Here is a 24,032-nt window from a genome sequence, read left to right as displayed (position 1 = left end):
AGGCCATGACTGTGACTTTTAAGAGAGAGACGTGGATGGAGGCAAGATACGATACTGAACTAACATTGGAATATCAGTTACAGAAAAAAAAAATGACCCATTACTTAGATTTTTGAAACTTGTATTTTCTTCATTGTCTTGTATTTTTAACATATGTGTAGTGATTTCAAAGGGTTCAGAAGGATATATATATAAAATAATTACAACACTATTTCTGTAGTATAGTGCATGGGCCAAATTACGGTATTTGGCCTCCTGTGAGATACCACTTATTTATTCATCATCTCTGACATGGATTTTCTGATTAAGTGTTTCATGCATTTTTACTAGGCTATGACTGGGTTGTAATATTTGTGCTATTAGTAATGTATAGGCAGAAGTTTTCCTGTAAGTCTCATCCTCAACATTTCTAGTATTTTACTGTGTGTAGGCTAAAACAGAGAACAAAAATTATAATAAACAACCCTCCAAAACAAAACCCAGCAAATAAAAAACCAAAACCAAACACAAACAAGCCCATAATAATGTCCACAAATGTTGTTTTTCAATGTGTTTAGTTATGCTTTATTTTTCCATGTTTCCATTGGAGCTAGGAGATGCTAATTTTTATTTGAGTTGAAAACTTAGGAAATGGGAAAGATGGCAAGAATAACTTTAGTGGAAATATTTTCCATTTTCTGGTAACTTTTTGGTATTGTTACTGTGAGGGGATGTGGGGCTTTTTCGTGTTTTCTTTGCTTTGAGATTTCAAATAGAAAGGCGTTTAATATTAGCTGGTGTACCATATTGTACCACTGCATGTGTTATGATTGTAAGTTGGTTTTTTTCTGAACTGATAGTTGTTTCCCCCCTGCCCCCCAAGCTGCAGTATATGGGAATTTCTTGTCATTCTCTTAGTTTTTCAATAATCTAGACAGGTTCAGAGAAGTTCCCTAAAGTTTGTGTAGTACTTAAAAGTAGGCTTGTTGTGCTTCTCTAAGGAAAAACAGGCAAAGCTTTGTATGTTATATTTATCATTCTTAAATTTTGTTTTCCTTTTAATATGTAAACCATTTTCCAAGGGGAATTATCATTTAATTCTTTTGCTTTCCACTTACTACTTCATTACAGTTTTAAGCCATCAGTGCATTTGGCAATTCTACAGTTAGTTTCTCTGTTTTAGTAATTTATGCAGATTAGAAGCAATGAAGATCTGAAAACTGACTCCCCTGTGGCCCTTTTCAACACTTTACTTTCTAATCACTTTACTTTAATCAGTTCTTTATCTGTTCCATGTTTAACCTGAATCTTTCCTCCTTTCAGTTTAAGATGAAGACTATCATTTGAGACATTATCAAAGACTTTATGTAGATCCAAATTATGATGCTTGTACTCCTATTATCAACTGTGTTTCCAATCTTCTCGAAAATGAAAGGTGACTGGTTGTCAAGATTTAAATTTCTTTAAAAGTATTTTGAAGGTAAACTGAATTTGTTTTAAATTATTGACAATTATTTAACTCTCGTATTCTTTAAATGAGTTGTATGCTATAGTGTAAACTACTAATTTTTAAGGTCAGTTCTCTCACTTGCTCCCTTTTAATGTCACCACGTGTCAGTGTGGTGTGCACTCACACACAAATATTGGCTGTAATGAGGCTGGCAAAGCAAAGAACAAGAATTATTTTGCAGTTTCAGCATATTCAAAGCAAATCACTGCAGAACTCTTGAGGGCTGCAAGACAGTTACCTGCCTTTGGTCCTAACAGATCAGATGAGACCGACTATTCAGACAGTCAGAGAAATGAACCTGAAAGCTTTTCTCCTCTGCTCACTGACAATCTTCATGTTAGAGAGGTAGCAAGATCATAGCAGATGTAAATAACTTACTGGACTTGGAATGTGAGTGATCTTCTACTGAACCTAAGACTGATGTCTATGATTTTAGGTCATAATAGCCTGATCTATTGCTATTCATTAGATTTTCAATTTTCAAAACCTCTTCTAGACCTAATCATGTTTAGAGTAATATCTTATGTAATACAGGAATTTTTCATTTATAACTGAGAACATTTAAGACAGAAAAATTAGAACACCTAGGGAAAACCAGCAAAAGTAAGAGCAAAAATTACCTCTATATATTCAAATTTCCAGTCAGTGTCAACCTGTTTCAGCAGCTGCCAACATAAAAATTCTTTTTGTGATAGATCAAACACTAACTAATTCTGAGTCACTTAAGTCAGATTTTCCTACTTAATTCTACCACAAGTATAAAAGAAGTAGTTGGACCTGATGATCTCAAAGGTATTTTCCAACCTAGCTCTCTCTGTGATTCTGTGATCAAAATTATAAAGGTTTATTTGAGAATCAAAGGATAAAATTGAAGATAATGGTTATGTTTTTCTTATTTTGATTACAAGAAAAATGAAATGGAAGAATGGGCATGTTTTAGGGGTTCAGGATAGACATTTAATTCAGGATATGTTGCCACTTGCTTAAATTATTATGATAGATTCAAAGTTAAAGGGAATTTAAAATGCAATAAAATAAATACAAATTGATGCAGTATCTGAAGGGAGCCTACAAGAAAGATAGGGCATTTTACAAGCACATGTACTGACAGGACAAGGGAGAATGGATTCAAACTGAAAAAGAGTGGGTTTAGATTAGATAGCAAGAAGAAATCCTTCACTGTGAGGGTGATGAGGCACTGGAACAAGTTGCCCAGAGAAGCTGTTCATGCCTCATCCATGGAAGTGTTCAAGGCTGGATATAATGGAGCTCTGAGCAACCTGGTCTAGGGAAAGGTTTCCCTGCCCATGGCAGGGGAATTGGAACGGAATAATTTTTGAGGTAGTTTCCAACACAACCCATTCTACGATTCTGTGAACTGCTGAAAAACTGTTAGAATTGTGGTGTATATATGTTGAAAAGGCACATATAATCAAATGAATGTTGAAGCAAGGACACTGACAGGGTTCGAGTTCTACTGTCTCACAGTCACCTACCCAGACTACCCTAGGATGCACTCTGAAGATTAACAGTTAAAAAAAACCTCACCAAGTAGTTCAAGTAATAGCTGTAGTTCAAAAACTGCCATTAAACAAAACAGATTATCTTTCACTTGTAGAGATGCCGGAGTTCCTCAATGTCTAGAGAGGCATGATAGAAAATCTGCATTCTAAAATACATTAGATGACTTTAAATTCCACAGTAAGTAAAATGAATATATTTGACAAGAGTATTACATATTAACGCGTTCTGAAATAACACTTCAAAAACTTATCAAAATATTTAAAGACAGAAGAACTTGGTAATGTTTTAGAGAGGTCTTTTTGCTCACTGTGCTCCGATACAGTGTACACTGAGTGGCTACCATGGTAACATACTTAATTTAGCAATCTTCAGATCTACTCTGGCCTCAGTTTTATGAACATCTTTTTCAAAGAGCAATGCTAGAATAGATGTTTGCCACCCATAATTATAGCTATTAATCACTTTAGATACTACAAGGATGTGTCAGCTCTATATTTACCCAGTAGCATATGCTTGTGTGATGAAAAGGCCCCTACAATCAAAAACATACGCTCAAGTTTGGAACAGTTGTATTTTGTTACAGTGAGAATGGCAAAAGATTAGTCAATATTTACAGTAAAAATATCCTTTCTGGTTGCTACAAAATCAACTCCAACACCCCCAAATAGAAGAACATCAATGACAGTATCAAATAGTAAAAGAAACAGCAGGTGAAAATATATGGAATTTGTTGTTCTTTTAGGATGCAACTGAACAAAAAGGGGATGTAACTTTTATTTGTAATGAGAAAATGGCCCAAAAAGGTGTGAATTTCCCAGGCTATTTTTCATCATGTGTTTATATGATTTTATCTTTCTTATCCTTCAGACTACAATGTATTATTTTAGCACATAACCCTTTGGACAGAATATCTTTGCTTACAGCTGAGAATGTATGTAGCTACCTCATCTTGCAGTCCCCAAAATACACAATTTATGCATTCTGCAGTCCCCAAAATAATGAATTATCTGCTCAGAAGCCATTTCAGATTAACATTGCTAACACTAGGAAAATTTGTAAGGGCAGAAGATGACTGATTTTAGTCCATAAACAAGCACATGTTTTTTGCAATAGTAAATATTTAAACTTCATGAAATATGCATAATCTGTAAATTTCTGCATTTGTGTTTTTGTAAACATTTGTTTGTTTTTTTAAGGTTTACATGCCAAAAATTACTTGATTTAGAAATACATGGATATCTCTTTCAAAATGGTTCTTATACCCCAAACTATAATTCTAACACTTGTCTTCATCATTTATGCATACCTGAAATTTCAGCTCAATATTTTCTGTTTATTTTGGAATATTCAATAGCAGATAATTATGGTATTGCAGTAAAAAATTATAGTCATTCCTAAGGTAATGAATCCTTCAAAGATAAGGGACAAAAGCTATTTTAGGTCATGAACAGGAATGTCCTTCTGCCAAAATATGGTTCTCCAACTTTCTGAGCAGAGGTGGGAATGCAGTGTATCTTTCAAGGGCATTTCAATCAGTAATACAGTGTTTTCAATTAAACTTAACTCCTTTTTCTTATCTATCCTATATTTCTCAGTGTTTCAGATTATAAAGACTGGCATACTGACACAAGAGTAGTTTCTACCCCATTTTTACCCACCAAGGTAGATCTGCCCCAATTTTTACTACATAAAAATTTCTTTACTAAAGATTAGTGACTTATTTTTTAAAATAAGTTTTAAATATAAAAGATATTTAGCTGTAGATTGTCTTATAGCATAAATATGAAGGCTTACAAGTGTAGTAAATAGTATAGAAAAGAGTAAAAAACGTTGTTCATTCTTAATTACAAACATTTTTTCCTCACCCCCGCTGTACTTTCCCACTCATTTATATTTTTTAATTTTTTTTCTGGCAACATTATCACTAAAAACTTTGTTCATGGCAGAAATGAAAACAGCATATTTTTTACCAGAAGACCCTTTCTGAAAATTTTGCTCTTGAAATGGAGTGAAACACTGCTATCATCTGCATATGCAATCTTGGGGGCATTGTTTCATGTTTTCACATTGATGGCAAAAGGAAAGTTTCAGTTATCATTTCAGTACTTTTAAAGTGATGAAAAGAAATGAAAAACAACAGATGCACTGAAGTGAGACAGTAAATGTGATGTGCCCTTATCAGAAAGCTGCATTTATGAGACTTCCACTCTGTTGGGATATGCCTCCAAATGCTGCAACCTAACAGGAAATAAGGCGAGATTTCTACAAAATATGTATTCTGTGATCCCTGAAGTCATGAAAAGAATGAAAAATAGGTTGAGTTTAGCTCTGGAAATAGATTTATTTCTTTGTGTGTTTCCTGAGTTTGTAGTTTAGAATAAGTTATTTGATTCAGAAAATTTAATGAGCGTTTAAAAATAGATTACTAAATAGGTAATACAAGCAATTATATGCTTTTCTTAAATCTTTGCATACATCATGCAACAGTACCATATGCTAAATTGCACAGTATTTCTTTTAATATCTTTAGTGTCATAACACCTCTGAGACAGAATGCTGTTGTGCAAGACAATATTCAATTAGAGAAATACAAAATGGCCTTGATCCACCAGGACTTAAACCAGAGGGCCTAAACAAGAGAGAGCAGGTGAAGAGGAAAGAAAAAGATACAAGAAAATGCTGGACTACAAAATTCTCTGTAAGCATAGTCACTTGGATATCAGATATTGTTGAAAATTCTGTCTTAAAACAGCACTTAAAACAAGTACTGAAATATGCTTAGACTAATGAAGGTGTTTTGCCCATAAATACAAAAATAAGTGGGAGGTCAGCACTTAGGAGCTACTCGAATAACATTGAGATAATTTCTTTTAACCTTTTTGCAATTCTCCAAGCATATCACATTTCATGAACCCTGCAGCTTCCTTGATGAGAATCAGAGAAATACACAGAGGGGAACATAATTGAGATTAATCTATATATATTTAACTAACTAATGAATGTGGTTTACTTACAGTATGTATTCTGAGATATCACTAGTAATACCTTCTCTTCTTTGAACAGGTAAATATCCCATTTCAACAGATTGCCAAAAGAAACTCCAAGAGACTTCAAAGGTAAGGACCTCCTCCAAAATGCTTCAAATGATCGTTTCTTCTGGTTTATTAGAGAAGAAAATGGAGAATGTTAATTCTTTTTGACTGTCTGTCTGATAAAGAATTGCAGATGACATTAATCGACGTAGACTTCCTGTTCGTGAAACTGTTTACATATAAAAGAAAAATTTTCACTTTACTCTTGATTAAAAGGATAAGCTTAATTAATGTGCTAACTGCAGAAACAAAAAGAATTCATGTGTGAAAATAAAATACTAAAAGCTTGTAACACTTTTGCCATATTTTTCCTTGTGCAATATTAAAAGAATACTGTTAAGCTACTAGAAAATTAAACTTGGTAAGGATGATTTTTTTCAATAGAAAAGCTTTCTAACTTCACTTTAAAAAAATGCTTTACTTGATACAACTTCCTTACATTCCTCTAAGAAATATAAATTTGAATTTAGTTTCAAAAATTTGATTAATTTTGTCAGCTCTTTAGATTTAGAACACGTTTGGTTTGCATTTAGTTGTGGGGAAGAATTCAGTGTCATACTGTGTTCAGACTTCTGTTTGGTACTTCATTGTTCTTCAACTACATCCCTGTAACAAATAGTTGATTTTTAAACTCTTCTGTCCACACTTACACAAAATATTCTTGTCTCTCAAGTATGCAGTTAACAGAAGACAAGTTTTCATTAAAATTGTTATTTTTAAGTCATCAAGTTAGAGAAGATGACAAGGACATTGTGGTCTGTCCTAAACTTTAACTGGAGAGAAAGAAAGAGCAGTAATTATTGTTCCAGTCATCATCTCTGTGCCTACTTTATTTTAAAACACTGGGTAATTTAAGAACCTGTCACATGTCATTTGTGTGTATATTTTAGTGCATACATTGACAGGATAAGAGATCCTAATCAATTAATATTTACCCATACTTTTCTACCCATAATATCCCATAATTTGTTTGTCTTCCCAAAACACAGCTTATTAATGACAGATATTAATGGAGAAGTTCTGAGAATGTTCCACAAGTTTTTGAGGATTATGCCAGATATCATCTGAGTACTGGACATTTATGGGACAAAAACATGTAGGCAGACATTTAAGCTGAGGCAAAAGATCAAAGACTCATTAGATTCATTTCAGAACATAATGTATTCCCACAGACCAAGGACTTCAAACGGGGTCTTATGTCCCAGAAGAATTGCTGAAATATCCAGCCCTTCAGTATTTTGGCTTTGGTCCTCTGGCCCTCTTATTTTTTTTTTCTGTTTTCCCTAACTTTCTTTCAAAAAGTCTTTTAGAAATTATTTTTTTCTTCTAGATTGAAATCCCAGGGCATTGTGAGATTTGGGAAGACACTTCCCTTATGCCTCGGTGTGCTACCTAACCTTCTCTTTGTATTCTTCCCATACACCTGCAATACTTAGATTCATCTAAAAACTCCAAATTTTGAATGTCTATTCTACTTTGGAAATTATGAAGTAAATCATATCATAAAATGGCTTACGTTTTTTGTGTGTGCAGATGTGTTGCCAAGCTTGTTCCATTTTTTATTTTTTCTTTTCAGATCTTGTCTTTATATAAAAATATAATTGATGAGGTAATGTGTTACTTTTTGAAGTGCCTCTGGTAGACTTTGATCATGCCAAGATTTAAATAGTATTGGCTGAGTGAAAATATTTCAGTAAAAATAGGGAAAAAAGAACCTTAGAGGTGAAAATTATGATAAAGTTAAAAAAAGCATGCTAAAGAAAAGCACAAAGGAGGGGAAAGAGAGGGTGCCATGCTCCAAGGTCCTATTTGAATGCCACTGAGGGTGACTAGGAGAATCATCACTGAAGGACATAAAGTATCAGGATGAGAAAATACATGTCACATTTCTGACAGGTACATCTAACTATGAAAAAAAAAGCCCTATTCAGCATAGGAGGTTAAAGGAAGAATAGAACTAATGACATTACAATCCTCTTGAGAAGTCTTGTTTTGTTTATTAAATAAGCTACTCTAGGAAGATAAGTAAGAAGAACTGCTTAGTCTGGCAGTGTTAATTGATGCTGTCCTGAGATTTTATTGTTATGTATTACTCTTTTTGTCCTTTCATGTAAAGATGTCAGCACATTGTACCTGACAGGATGTACTGTATATTATGAATTATTCTAATTGGGATAGAAAAATGGCCATCAGTTCTTGCTACTCTGTATACCTAAGGCGTGACTTTAATTTGTACATAACATTATTTCCCAAGTATGAGGTTTATTTTAGGATGCACTGTAAATGAGTACTGTTGCTGTGAAGTTTTCAGATGCAAAATAGTTTATTCCATCCAGTTGAGTTTTGACACATATAGATATATTTCCCTACACAAATACAATGAAAATGTGTATACAACACGTACATGAGGGGAAACAAGGACAAGAGATAAAAGGAATAGAGCCTTCAAGTCTGACATGAGATGCTTAGAAGAGAGTTAAACAGGATCTTGTGCTCTTTCTTGAGTACAGCTTGTATTGACAGCCATGCTAAAATCCAATGACAGGGACAGGAAAGGGCAAATATCAACTTTATTCCTTCATATTATGCCATGAGTGCATGGAATGCAAGGATGGGCATGCTGTATCTTCTACAGCTGGCTATAGCAATGTTACTTCTGTAATTCCGGGGCATGTAAGGTTTTAGAGATAATTTAAAGCAAAATTAATACATCTCATTGCAATGAATTACTTCAGAGATGCTAGTTGAATCCTGAGGGCAGTTATTTCCAAAGAAGATAGCTTTCTATCCTTCTGAATTCCATTATTATATTCACAAAATCACAGAATTAACTAGGTTGGAAGAGACCTCCAAGATCATCAAGTCCAACCCATGCTCTAACACCTCAACTAGACTGTGGCACCAAGTGCCACATCCAGTCTTTTTCTAAACATATCCAGGGATGGTGACTCCACCACCTCCCCAGGCAAAGCACTCCAATACTTTATTATGCTTTCCATGAAAAACTTTTTCCTAATATCCAACCTAATTTACCCTTCACACAGCTTGAGGCTGTGTCCTCTGGTTCTGTGAGTTGCTGCCTGGTGAAAGAGACCAACCCCACCTGGCTAGAGCCACGTTTCAGGGAGTTGTAGAGAGTGATAAGGTCACCCCTGAGTCTCCTTTTCTCCAGGTTAAACAATCCCAGCTCCCTCAGCTGTTCCTCACAGGGTTTGTGTTCCAAGCCCCTCTCCAGCCTTGTTGCCTCCTCTGGACACACCCAAGTGTCTCAATGTCCTTCCTAAACTGAGGGGACAGAGCTGGACACAGCACTCAAGGTGTGACCTCACCAGTGCTGAGTAGAGGAGAAGAACGACCCCCCTGCTCCTGCTGGCCACACTATTCCTGATCCAGGCCAGGATGCCACTGGCCATCTTGGCCACCAGGGCACACTGCTGGCTCATGTCCAGCCAGCTGTCAACCAGAACCCCCAGGTCCCTTTCTGCCTGGGCACTGTCCAACCACACCATCCCAGCCTATAAAGCTGCAGGGGGTTATTGTGGCCATAATGTAGGACTGGGCACTTGGACTTACTAAACTTCATCCCATTGGACTCTGCCCATCCATCCAACCATTCCAGGTCTCTGCAGAGCCCTCCTACCTTCCAACAGATCAACACACATTCCCGGCTTAGTGTTGTCTGCAAATTTACTAATGACAGACTCGATGCCCCCATCCATGTCATCAGTAAAAGTATTGAACACCACTGGCCCCAGCACAGAGCCCTAGGGGACACCACTGGTGACTGCCATTAGCTGGATGCAGCACCATTCACCACCACCCTCTGGGCCCAGCCATCCAGCCAGTTCTTAACCCAGCCAAGAGTGCTCCTGTCCAAGCTCTGAGCTGCCAGCTTTTCCTGGAGGATGCTGTGGGAGACAGTGCCAAAGGCCTTGCTGAAGTCCAAATAGACAACATCCACAGCCTTTCCTGCATCCACCAGGTAGGTCACCTGGTCATATAAGGAAACTAGGTTGGTCAAACACAACCTACCCCTCCTAAACCCATGCTAGCTGGGTCTGATACCCTGGCCATCCTGTAAATTCTGCATGATGGCACTGAATATAAACTGTTCCATTACCTTACTGGGTACTGAGGTCAGGTTAACTGGCCTATAATTACTAGATCCTCCTTCCCATCCTTTTTATAAATGGGTGTCACATTGGCCAGTTTCCAGTCACCTGGAACCTCACCAGTGAGCAGCTTCACAAACTCATTGTGAATATTGATGCAGCTTGTAGCCATTTCAATATATAAAAGTTTGGGAGAGATTTTTAACATCTTAAAAAATACTAGTGGAGATCTTTTCTTTTTTTTCTGAATTTCAGTAAAAAATTGAAAAATAAAAGTAAGTACTGTTTCCAATCCTAGTTCTCTAACACAATTGAGCAACCGTGTGTATTCAGTTTTGGGCCAATCCTGTCTATATTGGACACTTTAAATATTGCTCTTTCTGGTAAAATGTGATGGAAGTGCCTTGAGGGTATGTATGGTAAATATTTATTTATTGCATGGCTTATTGCCTACGTTTTTTTCTCCTTAGAAGAAATATATTAAGTACTAGAGCATTTCAGTTGAGATTATTTTGCCTATGCGTTAGGAAGAATTATGAATTCAAGAATGTATCATCTGTTTTGTTTAAAACCTCATTTGTCAAGCAGGTGTGTTTCTATCAGGAGAAAAAAAATACAGTTCCCACCACCAGCATTTTCATCTGTATGACTACTTTTCTTTCTTTAAGACAGAAATAGCTGTTGTGATGAAAAAGAGATGAGAGCCAGGAGAATCTCATGAAAGACTTACAGTGGTTTTCAAAGGACTGAAAGACTACTTGGAAGACTAGTTTCAAGAAAAATCAATGCAATTTAGGAGATGACATCATCCAGCAGATGAAATTATTTTAGGCAGGATCACACACTTAGACATTGCAAGAGGTCAGAACCATCTGTGGACACCTACATTGCCTGTGTAGTGCACAAAAAGAGTTGAGCCCCTCTGAATGAGATCCACAGTCACGAATGTATGGAGCAGACATAAACCTAGAGTTAATCATTAGGAAATCCTAGGGTATGGTGAAAATGATAGTGAAGTGACAGGATTTCTAATCCTCTCATGGTTTAGGATTAATGCTACTTCAAGTGACTAAATCTTGTCCTTGTTTCTTTCTTTAGGATATGGAACTGAGTTTACCTTTTTAAAAATGTAATAGAAGATCTGTCCCTGAAGGGCACAATTAATATGCATTCTGCTTACTGTACTCCAGAATCCTGTGACTGACTGTAACAGGACCCTGTTTTCCATGCAAACAGAAATTCTTACCTTTCATCTAGTGAGAGTTATACTTGTTAGTAGAGATTTATACCAGGCAACACTAATGTCTTCCAGCCTGGTTGAATCTAAATTCCAGGCACAGTAAACTGGAGAGAAACAACTGGTTTCTCAGGCTCAGTGGTTAAATTTGGAGAATAGAATTAGTTCAGGTCTATTGCCATGCATATGGATTCAATGTGTAATTTACATGAAATATATACTAAATTACGTAAATATTCACTGATTAGATTAGTGTACTTCCCTTGGCCTGTTCTTGGACACTCAATCTTATTTAAAAAAATAGATTTACAAAAAATCAATTACTTTCTATTTGTGGTATCTTTACATGCAGGCACTACTTGATTCAATGTTATTAGTCTAAAATATGTATAGTTAAATGGTTTTATCCTGGCTCATTCAAAGAGAAGAAATACTCAGGGTATTTTTTGCTTTTGTTTTCTGAACTTTGCACAGTCTAGCATCATACTAACACTGAGAACTGTATAAAATTTTGTAAATGTTTTTTCACTCCTTATCTATTAAATAAGGCATCTTAGTAGGAAAATTACTTCTTCTTTTGGAATCCTAGAAAATAGGAATAAATCCCAAAGCTTCTGCTACTTTTTATATTTGAGGGATTTTGTTGGGCTTTTTTAAAGTATAAACTGCTGCTTCTGACAACTTAGTCTCATTATCTGGATTTACATAAATCCTCTACTCAGGAACAGGAATTGACTATAGAAATTCTCCTGCTAACCTCACTTGCCCAACAGTAAGAAAAGACAAGAATCAATTCTGCCTTTTCTTGTTGGCATTTGGCATGCCAGTTGAGAGATTAAAATTTAAATTTCTACAATGCATTGGGAGAAAAAAGTAACAGTCTCTGTCAGTAAGCAGCAGTACTTTACTGATCTTCTCTACTTGGAGTTTTGCTTATTTAATCTCTCTGTGTAATTATTACCATCATCCCTCCTATCTTTGGGATTCAGGATGTGTGCATTTTCATATAGTCCTGTCTGTATCTTGTCATGTGCCTGAGTTCCAGCAAGTGTTACAGAACAAACTGTTTTGGGAGCTGCTGCATATTCCGGGAAAAAAAGTGCTTAAATCTCCTGGCCCTTTTGTTTTTTCTACACAAAAACAGTTGTCAGGCTCTGGAGCAGGCTGCCCAGGGAAGTGGTTAGTTCACCATCCCCAAAGGCATTTTGAAGACATGCAGGTGTGACACATGGTTTATAGGTGGGCTTGGCAATGTTAGTTTTGTGGTTGAACTTGATGATCCAATTTGTTCCAACCTAAATGATTCTATGATTCCTATTTGAATGCCACTGAAGCAGGAAACTCAGCAGGAGACAGAAAATCTCTAGCCTCTACCAGTGGTATTGTACACTAAGTGCTTTCCTTTCTAACCCCTTCCAACATCTTCATTCCTCCCCAGCTCGAGGTATAAGATTTCAAATTTATTTTTCTTTACAGAATATCCCCTTTGGCTGCTCTTTATCTTATAGAGTGAAGGTTTCTCTCAAATGCTCTGCTATCCTCAGTTACACATTACATGTGTGTCTTGGAGCTTTCTGTTATTTCACAGCATGGTGAAATGCATGGTACAGCATTTTTAAGATGCTATATACTAATTATAGAAAATACTTGAGAAAATGAGTGTAATGTGTTTCAAATTGATGCACAATTTGTGGCTGTAGCTGTCAGTAACCTAAGAACACAATAATATATCAGAGATAAATGACAAATTATGCTTATTTTATGCTACATAATTTAATAGTTGAACTCTGAACTCATTTAAAGATATTATATTATTCTACCTGAAAACCCCCCGAAGTATTAATGTTGAAAAGTTCTGTGATCCAGTCAAAGTGATTTAAGGAGATAGAATAAAATACCCAACTGAAAAAGTTTATTCCTGCCACTCTTAAGATTGAGATAAGAATTGTTGTTGCCAAAGCAGCACTGCTATGTAATTAGACACTATTTAATAGCACAGGTAATGAAGTAACTTTGCTGCATTTCAACCTCTACGTTTTCCAGTTTGTTTCTTTAACTTCTCTTTGCAGAAGAGGATTCTTGCTTGCCACCCCAGATTTGAACTGGTAAACCAGACGAGATTAATAATGCATGCCTGAGATATTTTGGTTTATGGGGTTTTGACATTTGATTATTATACTATCTTTTCTTATTCATTCTACCATGTTTCAACTGAGTAAAACAAATTAAAGCTGAAAACAAGCTTGCTTTTCCCTCTCTTGTTGTTAGTATCTGGAGGTCCTATTTTCAGAGACATGCATCTATTTCAGTTACAGTGCATCTCTGCTTCACTGGTGGTTGTAAGAACAACTCAGCACACTATGTAAGCTGTCAAGGGTGTCTGTCAGGAAGAAATGGAGCCATAATGCATAACTAAACGTGGAATAAAAATCAAAGCAAAGCAGAACTGAAGAGATTTACTTATTTCAGACATAGGGTGGGATTTAAAAGCATCGCCTAAATATGAGGTTTAGTCTATCATTATCCTCTTGCCCAGCCCCCTTTCCTCTGATTCTAATTCTGTAAGTGCAAAATGGTACCTGCAATCATTGTATCTTCTGAAGTAGTCTTTTTTACTTCCTGGTATCCCAGGCACATTGCTTTTAATCAATATTGTGGTTTGAGATTTGGCCGTCAAAGTGTCTAGTGAATTTCACATTTCATTATAATTTATGTCTCCCAAGAACTGCTTTCTGTAGTTGCATTGCATGGTGCTTCCTTATAGTAACTAACAGGGAATGTTGTACATAGCATCAAAATTCTTGTAATCTTGATATTTTAATGAACATATTTTCAGGCTATATTCTTCATACTCTGCTAGATTTCTATTTTTTTTATAAAATTCTGTTTTCACTGGTATTCTCTTATTATATGACATGCAGAGCTTAAAGATCACTTTCTTCAGTAGTCTGTAAAGGCATATCCACCTCATTTTTATGTGATTGGTTTTGTTCAATTTTTGCTTCATTTATGTTTCTATTATGATCTTCCTCTTTAGCTTTAAAAGCATGAGCCTCTCAAAACTGACATATCTTCTCCGTTAGAAGTTCTTCCCTCTCTTCTGTACAAGCTGATAGTTATTTTTTTATAAAATTTGTTTCTGAGAACCAGTTAGTTGTCTCCCAAGACTAGGCTGTGAGTTCTCCATCAGACTCCTGTACTAACCTTCTGCAGTTCATGTGAGGCCAAAGGAGCACACCAGCTGTGCAAAGCAGAGAATTCACTTTCTGTTCAAGTCTGAAAAATTTGTTCAAAGCCTTATTAGTAGTTCATTTAGAAAAGGAATGCTTTTATTTTGAATTAGATTTGCTTAAGACTAAAAAGCTCTTTCTAGTGCCTACCTCTTTTCCTGCTGCTGTCCAGGGCCACCCTGGCTCCTGGTGGCTTCCTGGAGGCTGGTGGTTTCTGTCTTAGAGGAAAAGGTTGGCATGAGTTATCAAGACCTCCAGCAGGAGAAGGATGATTTCCATAGTGGGGAGGTTCAAGGAGTTATAATGTTTATGAATATGGTTTCTTCTCTTTAGTATTACCTTGGGGACATTATGGTTTTTTTTAGCATGCTCTCAGTCACTGTATGTATATATGTGCTGTGTTTTACATACTTGGGTTCTTGCTCTTTATCCTTGAAACTGTTTTTCCTTAACACCTTTTTCCCCCTAATAACCAGAAGTTGACTGTGGTTGAGTTGTCTGTAACCTGGTTTCAATCTGTGCTTTCATTCCGAGGCTTCTGCTGTCATCTTGTGTCTGCACTCCTCAAACCATTTTAATGAAAGGCCATAGGCAGGTCTACAAAGAACAAGTTCTTGATAGCATTTTTAGTTATGAAGCATTTGTAACACTGGGCATCACACAGCATAATTGTGCACAGTGAAGCAAAAGGTAAATCAATTAGGTCCTACTCATTTGGAAAATTCATGACATCAGAAGGCATTTAAATTCTTTTTTAACCAAGGTATAATATTTCCAGTGAAAAGTACAGGACAGTTTATTATGCAAGCAGTGCTGGGAGAGGGACATGCACTTGTTTTTGCACTGTGGTAAGTGGACAACGGTATTTGGATTATGCAGGATTTTTTTTTTTTTTAAAGCCAAAATTTCTACATTTTGATTTGCATGCCAGAATAACTACACTTGAATTTAGAAGTGTTAAGCAGTTAGCATCTCCTGATGAAATAACTGAAAGTTACTGAATGTGTTCTACTAATAATAGCAGCAATGTTGTGATAGGGAAGAGGAACAGAGCATACTGGTCTGAGCTGTAATTATTATTATTCAGACAGCCAATTGCTTCTGAACTTTAAATGGATCATGGTTTTTAGGATTATAATATTTTCTTAAAGGGACGCAGTATTTACTATTCCTAGCTTTACACTGAAAATCTGGAAGAAAAAAAGAATTGCATTGTACCACAGTAACAAATTCTGCATTTTTGGCTTCAGTAATCAAAAAGCAATCAATTATATTTTTCACAAATTTTCTTAAATTTTGTTTCTGATCGGGTCAGTGGATGGGTTTTCTTTCATGTATTCCTTCCCTTGTTTTCTTTCCTTCTGTCCATTCAGGTCTGTAATCCTTTAATGGACCACAGTTCAATTACACTGGAATTTCAGCTACTTAGGAGCTACTTAGGATGAGGGAATGTTTTCTTTGCTCTAGTTATGGCAATTTTAACACTTTGACTCTTCAACTGTAGAACAGAATATCTACAACTGAATGCCGTCTAAATATGTTGTTAAAGAAGTATGATGTGTACATAATGAAAGTGATGTAGAAAAAGCCTCTTTGGTTTGTGTGAATTTCTAAAATGGTCTCTTACAATTTATCATAGAATGCTGATTTTCTGACATTTATCAAAGTACTGTAGGTCATGAGTGTTTATCAGCATCATTTGCCACCATCATCTGTAGCACAGATCTGTATCTCAACTGTCTTTTGCCAGAATATTTTGACAAATTAGGTGTTGCAGAGTCCTTGGGAAAAAAATACAGGGTGCAACTTATTTCTCAATATAAAGCATCACACAAAATAATTCATAACCAACTCTGAAGTATAGCATTTTTCAAATTTTTAAATTGAGTTGGAATGCATTTTGAAAGTCCTGAAGATGAAACAAGAGCCAAGAATTTGCTCTGGCTATTTGAGTGCCCTCAAGATCAGCTTAAAGAATCATGCCCTTTATTTTCTTCTCTTTCTGCCTTTCCCTTAAATTAAACAATGACATCACTTCAGTAGTACATGTACATTAAAAGTCTTAAAGAGGATTTTTATAGTAATTCAGGAGAGAGACAAATGTTTCCTGGTCTTTCATATTACTTATCTGAAAACCCAGTCTCTTCAGTGTCTTAGAAAATTCAACATTGCTTTGGAAAGATGTGTTTGAGGAATCATAACATTAAACAGAGGAAAGCTTTGGGCTCAATTGAAAACTGAGTTCAGATTTTTCAGCACAGAGTTGCCACCAGGTATTTTTAAAGCTCTCTAGGATTATTGGTTGACCTTGGGATTTACTTTCTTTTTTTTACAGAATCTCCATTACAACTGTGTAACTTTAGTACAAACATTTGGTCACAATAAAAAAGGGTATCCTTAGACATAAAATTCATTTGCTAATGGTTTTGATTCTTCTGCAGACATATATTTGTACAAGTAGTGAGTATATACATGTAGGAAATGTCTTCGTGGCTTTGCTTTAAATTCCTAACCTATTACAATATTCCCTGCCCTTTGAAGTGTCACACTGAGTTAATATTATGCTTAAAAATTATTACATCCCTGTAAGGAACGTACCTACAGATGGGAGTGGCTCTCTGCATCTAATGACTTGATTTGCTGCTGTTTGTTCAGGAAAATCACTATAATGCAGTTGAAGATAAAGGTAGGGAAAAAAAGAACACCACTGTTTTAGCTATCCAGTGCATTGGGAGGGAATGGAAAGCATAAATGTACTTTCTATATTCTAAAATACTGGAAAGTTCCCTGACCAGTATCAAATTCAACAACTGTCCATTTAGCTTCATATTCTTTGTATTCAACAGTCACTAATATATCACAATGACTGCTAATTACTTTACAGTGCCTCCTTTATAGTGTAATGAGAAATTATGGTGATCTATATTTGAAATCACTTCCTTCCTGATAGTGAGTGCATGGCAAAGATTTCTTTTCCTTGGATATAAAATAATATTATGTTTTGTAGCATCATTACACTATTGAATACAATAGGGTTTATCTCCTAATCCTTCTCAAAAGTATTTTTCAATGACTGAGGACATGAAGTGAATAGAAATTTATTATCTAAAGTGAAGAGGATTGTTTAATACTTTAAAGAAACAAAGGATCTGGAATTCACCCAGAATATTTGACTTAAAAACTTGTTCAATTACCACAGTTCAGAGACCAGAAGTTGTTAGAAAAAGCTTGAATTTATACCTCATTACCATAATGCTCCTCATTCTCTTGTTGTCTTGGGGCACAAGGTTTATATTCACAATCTCTACTTCTTGCAGAGGTTGTAAATGCAATGACAAATTCTCAATGGCTCTACTCACCCTGTTTATGTCCAGTGACCATGTAAAAGGTAGGGCAGAAAGGGTTTCTTGATGGTTACAAATATTCTCTTTAGGTTTTAGTGAGGCTGAGATGAATGATTTTTATTTTTATCCTAATTAAAGTAAAAAGCTATGGAAATTATTTCAGGCACACTGAAAGTGTGAAAAAAAAATTTTTTTTCAGTATATGAAAAATACCAAGAGAAATAGTGTAACTTTGGAACAGATAATCTTTTTAGGGCATCTCAATTGATTCTTGTGTTTGATCTGTACATTACTTACTCATTCTTTTGGGCAAATGTCTAATATTAAAGAGAAATATTTCAGCCATCTGAAACTATATTCCTAATTAAAAAGTTTATTAACAGACCTGTACATTCTATATATCTGGGGATTTTTAAGAAATAGTTTTTCACTCTCAGATTTCTAGGTGATTTTTTCCTTTAGTTTCTCAATTTCTGACTAGTTTCTTCTATATCTGAAAAATAAAGTATAAATTTTTAAGTTTTATTTTTCAATACCATTAATGGGACTTTTATCAGAAATATAATTTTCAATTTTAAATAACTCACTTTTTTTTCTGAAAATATTTCAAAATTATTTTCAAATAATTTGCAAAACAGAATTTTTTTGACAGAGCTAAATATCTGTTTAAATATCATAATTGTATCATTTTCCTTAGTGACATTTTAACCCATGCAGTTGTAAGACCACCATAATATCCACCATAATTCAGGTATGACATGTACCATTCTTTTAATGAGACCTATGAGATTTTCTCATTTGATGAGGTTTACTACCAATTTACAGAATCAAAACATCACAGAATAATTGAGGTTAGAAGGGACCTCATGAGATTGACTGTTCCAGCCTCCCTCGTCAAAGCAGAACTAGACTAGGGCAGGCTGCTCAGGTTCATATCCAATCAGCTTCCAGATATTTCACAGGATAGAGATTCCACAACCTCTTTTAGTACCTTGTTCTATTGTTTGACCAATCTTTCAGTACAAAAGAGATTTCTTATGCTTAATTGAAGTGTCTTGTGTTTCTGATTTTGACCATTGTGTTTTGTTATAAGAGTGTGGAAAGCCTTCTTAAAGTTAAGATATCCACTGTGTCCACCATTCCAGTAATGTCATTATAGAAATCTATCATGATGGTTAAGCATGATTTCTCCTTCTTAAATCCAGGCTAGCTTGGATTTGTCACCTTCTTGCCCTTAAATGTGTTTGGATATAGTTTTGAGTGGTATTTTTCCAACATCAGTATGAACTGCGTTTAGGCCAATTAGCCCATACTTTCCTGGATCCTTGATTTTTTTCCTTCTTAAAGTCAGGAGGGACATTTTTTTTCTTGCAGTCCTGGGGAACACCATCCAGTTTCCACCAGCTTTCAAAGAATGTCCTCAGAACGAGATCACCCAGCTCTCTAGGCACTGGTTGGGGCTTACATTCTGTTCTATTGGCTTGTGGTTCCCAGCAGTTCAGGTGTTCCTTTACATGATACTTCTCTACTAGGAGTGAGTCTTCATTACTCCAGACTTTCCCACTGTTCTCAGGAGGACTGAAGTTCTTAAGGAAAACCTTACTGGTCTGGTAAATTCCAGGAACAGCACCTTTACCTTATCCTTAGTCAGCATCTGACCCATTTAACCGCCCTGGGTTGTGATCCTACTTTTGACCTTGTTGCCTTCTCTCAGCATTCTGAACTCCACTCTCTGATGGTCACTGCAGCCAAGACTGCACCTGACATCCATATTCCTAACCAGCTCTTCTATGTTTGCAAATATGAGGTCTAGGAGTTGCCTGCAGGAGAGATCTAAAACTCCAAATTCCAGTCTTGATTCTTGAAAGAGAGTTTCATTGGATATTTATGGTCCGACCTATTGAAAAAAAAGTCAAGTTAGATAGGATATAGGTACATGCCTTTTCTGGAGATAAATATTCATGGATTTGAAAATACATTTTGAGTATAGGTCTGTAAACTAAAGCATGGACTTAGGAAAACGGGATTTAAGTGTAATATAAAGAAAGTTATGACTATGACTATGATAGTTAGAAATTAATATGTGTGTAAAGTGAGTGTGTATCTAGAAAAAAAAATGCACACACTAAATGATAAAATCAAGTGTGATGATTTTGGGGTAAGCCAAAACCTTTTTTTGCATCACCTAAAAGTATATTGTATTTTAAAATGATGAATGGCATTGTAAATTAAACTTGTTCTTTTTTATATGGTAAAAATCTGCCAAATTCTAAGTATATTTTTTTGACCTGGCACTCCATCACCATTTTTTTTTTCAAAATAACAGACAAACAAAGCCATAAGTTTTTCAGACACTAATAAAATCCACAATGTTTGGTGCTCCTCATGTTGGCTTTGCAGCAGCAATTAATTAACAAATTCTATTCCCATAGTTAGTCTGCTGTGTTTGATCTCTGTATGTTAAGATATTTGACAAGATAGGTGCTATACCTAGCTTGATTTTTTTCATTTATTTTCCTTTTTACTTTTTTATTTATAGACATCAATTCTAATGTCAGCTTAGTCAAACATAAGTGTTGGGGAATGTCTAATATCTGCTAACTGGAAAAAGACAAAAAGGATATTGGGAAAATTATTTTCAAGCTTCCAGTTAGATATTACAATCAATTGAAGTTTAAAAATAAACAAGACAGCTTGTGAGACCTCTGTGTCAAAATACAAATAATGCTCCAAATTGATATGGATTTCACTGGAAAAATACATAAACCTATTTCATACTCCAGCTATAATAAGTAAACCTCTTCCTTCCCCCAACAGAAGCATAAATATTCACTGGTGTCAGAGAGTATTAACTAGGAATGGAAAAAAAAATATATCCATATATTTCCTGTGTTTTGAAATTGAAAATTTAATCATGCTCTAATCCTCAAAAATTAGATATTCAGATCATTGATTGGTACAGAATAAGTATTACCAGTTTTCAGAGTAGAACTTTTTGGCCAGTATTCAAGACAAATCAAATACATTTCAAGGAAATGGGTTTCTTCTTTATATTTGAACTGTGTTGTCTTCAAGAAAAAGATATTTAGAGGTTATAGAAATGTTGCCATAATATTTTACATTAGCAGCAGATAGGGTTATTACCCCTCAGTTTATCTTTGATATTAGCACTTAATATGATTGGGAGGATAGCACCTATAGCAAGTCACCTCTTTCATTGGCAGAATCCAAAAAAATAACCAAAAATTTTTAACTCCGAAATGGCCTAAAAAGCCAGTTTATTCACAGTGTTTCTGGATCCTTGGTTCATATTTTTTCCCTTGGTTTTATGCTAGGAAGTCATGGATCTCTATTTTGTATGCAGAATTTACTCTTTAGGGTAGTACGATATAGACGAAAAAGTGATATTGTTTTCTGCTGTGTGTAAATTCTGAACTTCATATGTAGAATTTGGAAGGGAGTTAGGTTTTGTTGGCTTTGACTTTGATTTAAACACCAGTGTTTGGCCAACAACTCTTAAAATTTCTCAAACTTTTTTTCCTGTGAGATACTTCTTTATGTCAATCTAGATACAAAATACATGAGCTTTTTTTTTTAAGTCACTACACGAGTTTTGATTATTGGTTATTTTACAGGTCTATTTACAGATACCAAAGCATCATGGCCATGATCAGAATTAAAAGATCAGAGTGGTAATGTCAATGTGCCATGTCCAAAATATATAATTCCTGCCTTCAAAGGTGCACACTACAATTCTTGTTACCTGGTCACCCAGGTTAGGAGACCAATCACCCTCTGTCTATGCTCCATAAGACAGAACTGCATTATATAATTTCTGCAAGACATTCCTTAAACCAGGTCTGTGATAGGAATACCTTCCTACACAATATAGATTAGCAAAAGAGTTGGAATTTATTCAAATTTAAAAGACATTGAGAGGTACTCCCAACAGTATATTCTTTGTCCATATCCTCAGAAACTAAGAAATATTTCTGAAAATGGAGTGCACATTGCCTTTTATGGTTGAATCTGAGAAAGCTGATCTTTTAAGTAGTGTTGTTCAACAAATCCACAATGTATTACACAGAACAGCATTATTGCCAGGGTAGGCTGATTCCTGTTTTCCTAATGGAATGCCCTTAGTATATTGATTCAGCTAAACCCAAATGAACTGAAGGTAAGTCTGCCAAAGTGTTCATTTAACACTGTGGTCTTTTACATACTGAACAGGAAAATATCTAAGGGCAACCTAGTCTTTTTGATTTTGAAATCTAAATGGATCTGCAGGCTTGTAAAGCCTTCAGGAGGTTTTTTTGTGGGATCTTAATGCCATAGCTGAGCATATGTCTCACATCTACATGATTTTTCAAATCAAGGGGTGTCAAGGTGAATAAAAGCAATTGGAACTGTGGGCATTTTACACTAGTGAGTTTTGCTTGCTATTTAAATACCCATTAATTTGCTGAGCAACCAATTTGTCTAAAACTCTTAAGAGGGATTTAGCAAGTACTTTCCTTGAAACAGTTCTAAATACCAGAGTATGGGGTACAAATTAGCCCTACTTATCACCTCTTTTAATCTAGATTATTCATCAGGTAGCTGATAATTTGTGTAAATCACATTCCTAATTTTGCATTTTTACTCACCAGACTTTCTTGCAGAAACAGATTAATGTGTATGTAAAGGATTCAGCTTTTGAAAGTGTCGGTAGTGTGCTAGTATGACAGGTAATGAGGCAATTTGGCAGAACATCAGAAACTAATTGAGCTCAGCTCACATCAATGCAGATTTTTTTTAGCTGAAGCTGTATCTTCAGAAATGAACAATAGAATTACATAAGACAATATGACATGTACAATTTTAATTGGAAACTCCAATTTAAAATATTTAAAGCATGTTTAGAATAATTTGAGAATCTACAGACACATTCTTATCCAATTAATTAAGCTTTTTCAGTGAGTCGTATAATGACTTAGTGTCAAAAATATAAATTATGGAAGTCTCTGCACACATAAATATTCAAATAACTTTTAAAGAGAAGGGATTTGGGTTTTTAGATAAACGATCTCCCAACTGCGCACTTCTTTATAAAATTAACATAGAACTTTGTAAAGTAGCTATTGAAGTTTGTAAGTACTGTTAAAATAATGTTTAATTTAGAAAGTATACCTCTGATTTCATCACACAACAAATGAAGGTTTTAAAATGTGATTTAAAAGCATTTCAAAGATGATTAAATGATTTTGATAAAACTGGCTTTCAAGTATTTATATTAATCTCGGGGGGTACTGTATGGTGTTACAGAGCATTGCCACACATAGTGTTCTTCTATTAGAGAAGGATGGCAACTGAAAATCAGTTAAAATGATACTTTAAAGGATAAATATTTCCCCCAAAAATTATTTGGGGCAGCGATTGATAGTAAATATTCATCAAACCATTGTTTGAGTCATGTCTATTATGATTCACTCACACTATTTTATTTTTCATATTCTTTCATGAAAAACATTTCTTTCCCCTTCAGATTGCAAATGACAACATGGATATACTTAGAGTAATTAGCATGTAATATAATATTATAATAAAACCATGTAGAGAGAAGAGGAAATATTATGTCTGGTTTTATGGGTAGTAAAGCTGTTGTGAAATAGACTGAATTGATTTTGTTTCAAAGTCACCAGTCACATCAGTGTTAACACTGAGAGCAGAAACAGGATATCTTGATTTACAGGTTATCATCCTCATCAGTGGTTCATATTCTTTCTCTCATTATCTTTCTTCTTTTTTATTCTACTTGTCAAATAGTTTGGAGGAATAGGATTTCTTATGAAAAGCAACCATGCTGCCCTAATAATAATAATTAAACTTGTTTTGGTAGTCTTTTGTATTTCACAATCTTACCAGTTTTTAAATTATGCTATTTCTTTATGCTATTTTATTATGTCAAAATGTCTGGATTTCAAGCAGTAACAGGTTTTGGGTTTGAGGGGCATGGGAGGAAAGA

General features: G+C 35.1%; 1 protein-coding gene across 26 annotated transcripts in view; it reads left to right on the top strand.

Moving 5' to 3' along the window:
• Window positions 1–24,032, top strand: part of TENM3 (teneurin transmembrane protein 3) — a 1,293,899-nt gene that overhangs the window by 175,160 nt on the left and 1,094,707 nt on the right. For all 26 annotated transcript variants that reach the window (XM_088163549.1, XM_088163548.1, XM_088163550.1 and 23 more), the window contains exon 3: window positions 6,077–6,129. The gene's annotated coding sequence lies outside the window, so the exon portion shown is untranslated. The remainder of the gene's footprint in view (window positions 1–6,076; window positions 6,130–24,032) is intronic.

This window comes from Sturnus vulgaris, chromosome 4 (genome assembly GCF_052056855.1).
Source record: "Sturnus vulgaris isolate bStuVul1 chromosome 4, bStuVul1.hap1, whole genome shotgun sequence".
NCBI lineage: Eukaryota > Metazoa > Chordata > Aves > Passeriformes > Sturnidae > Sturnus > Sturnus vulgaris.
Note: the sequence above shows the minus strand (reverse complement) of the source record. Positions and strands in the feature narration are given on the sequence as shown.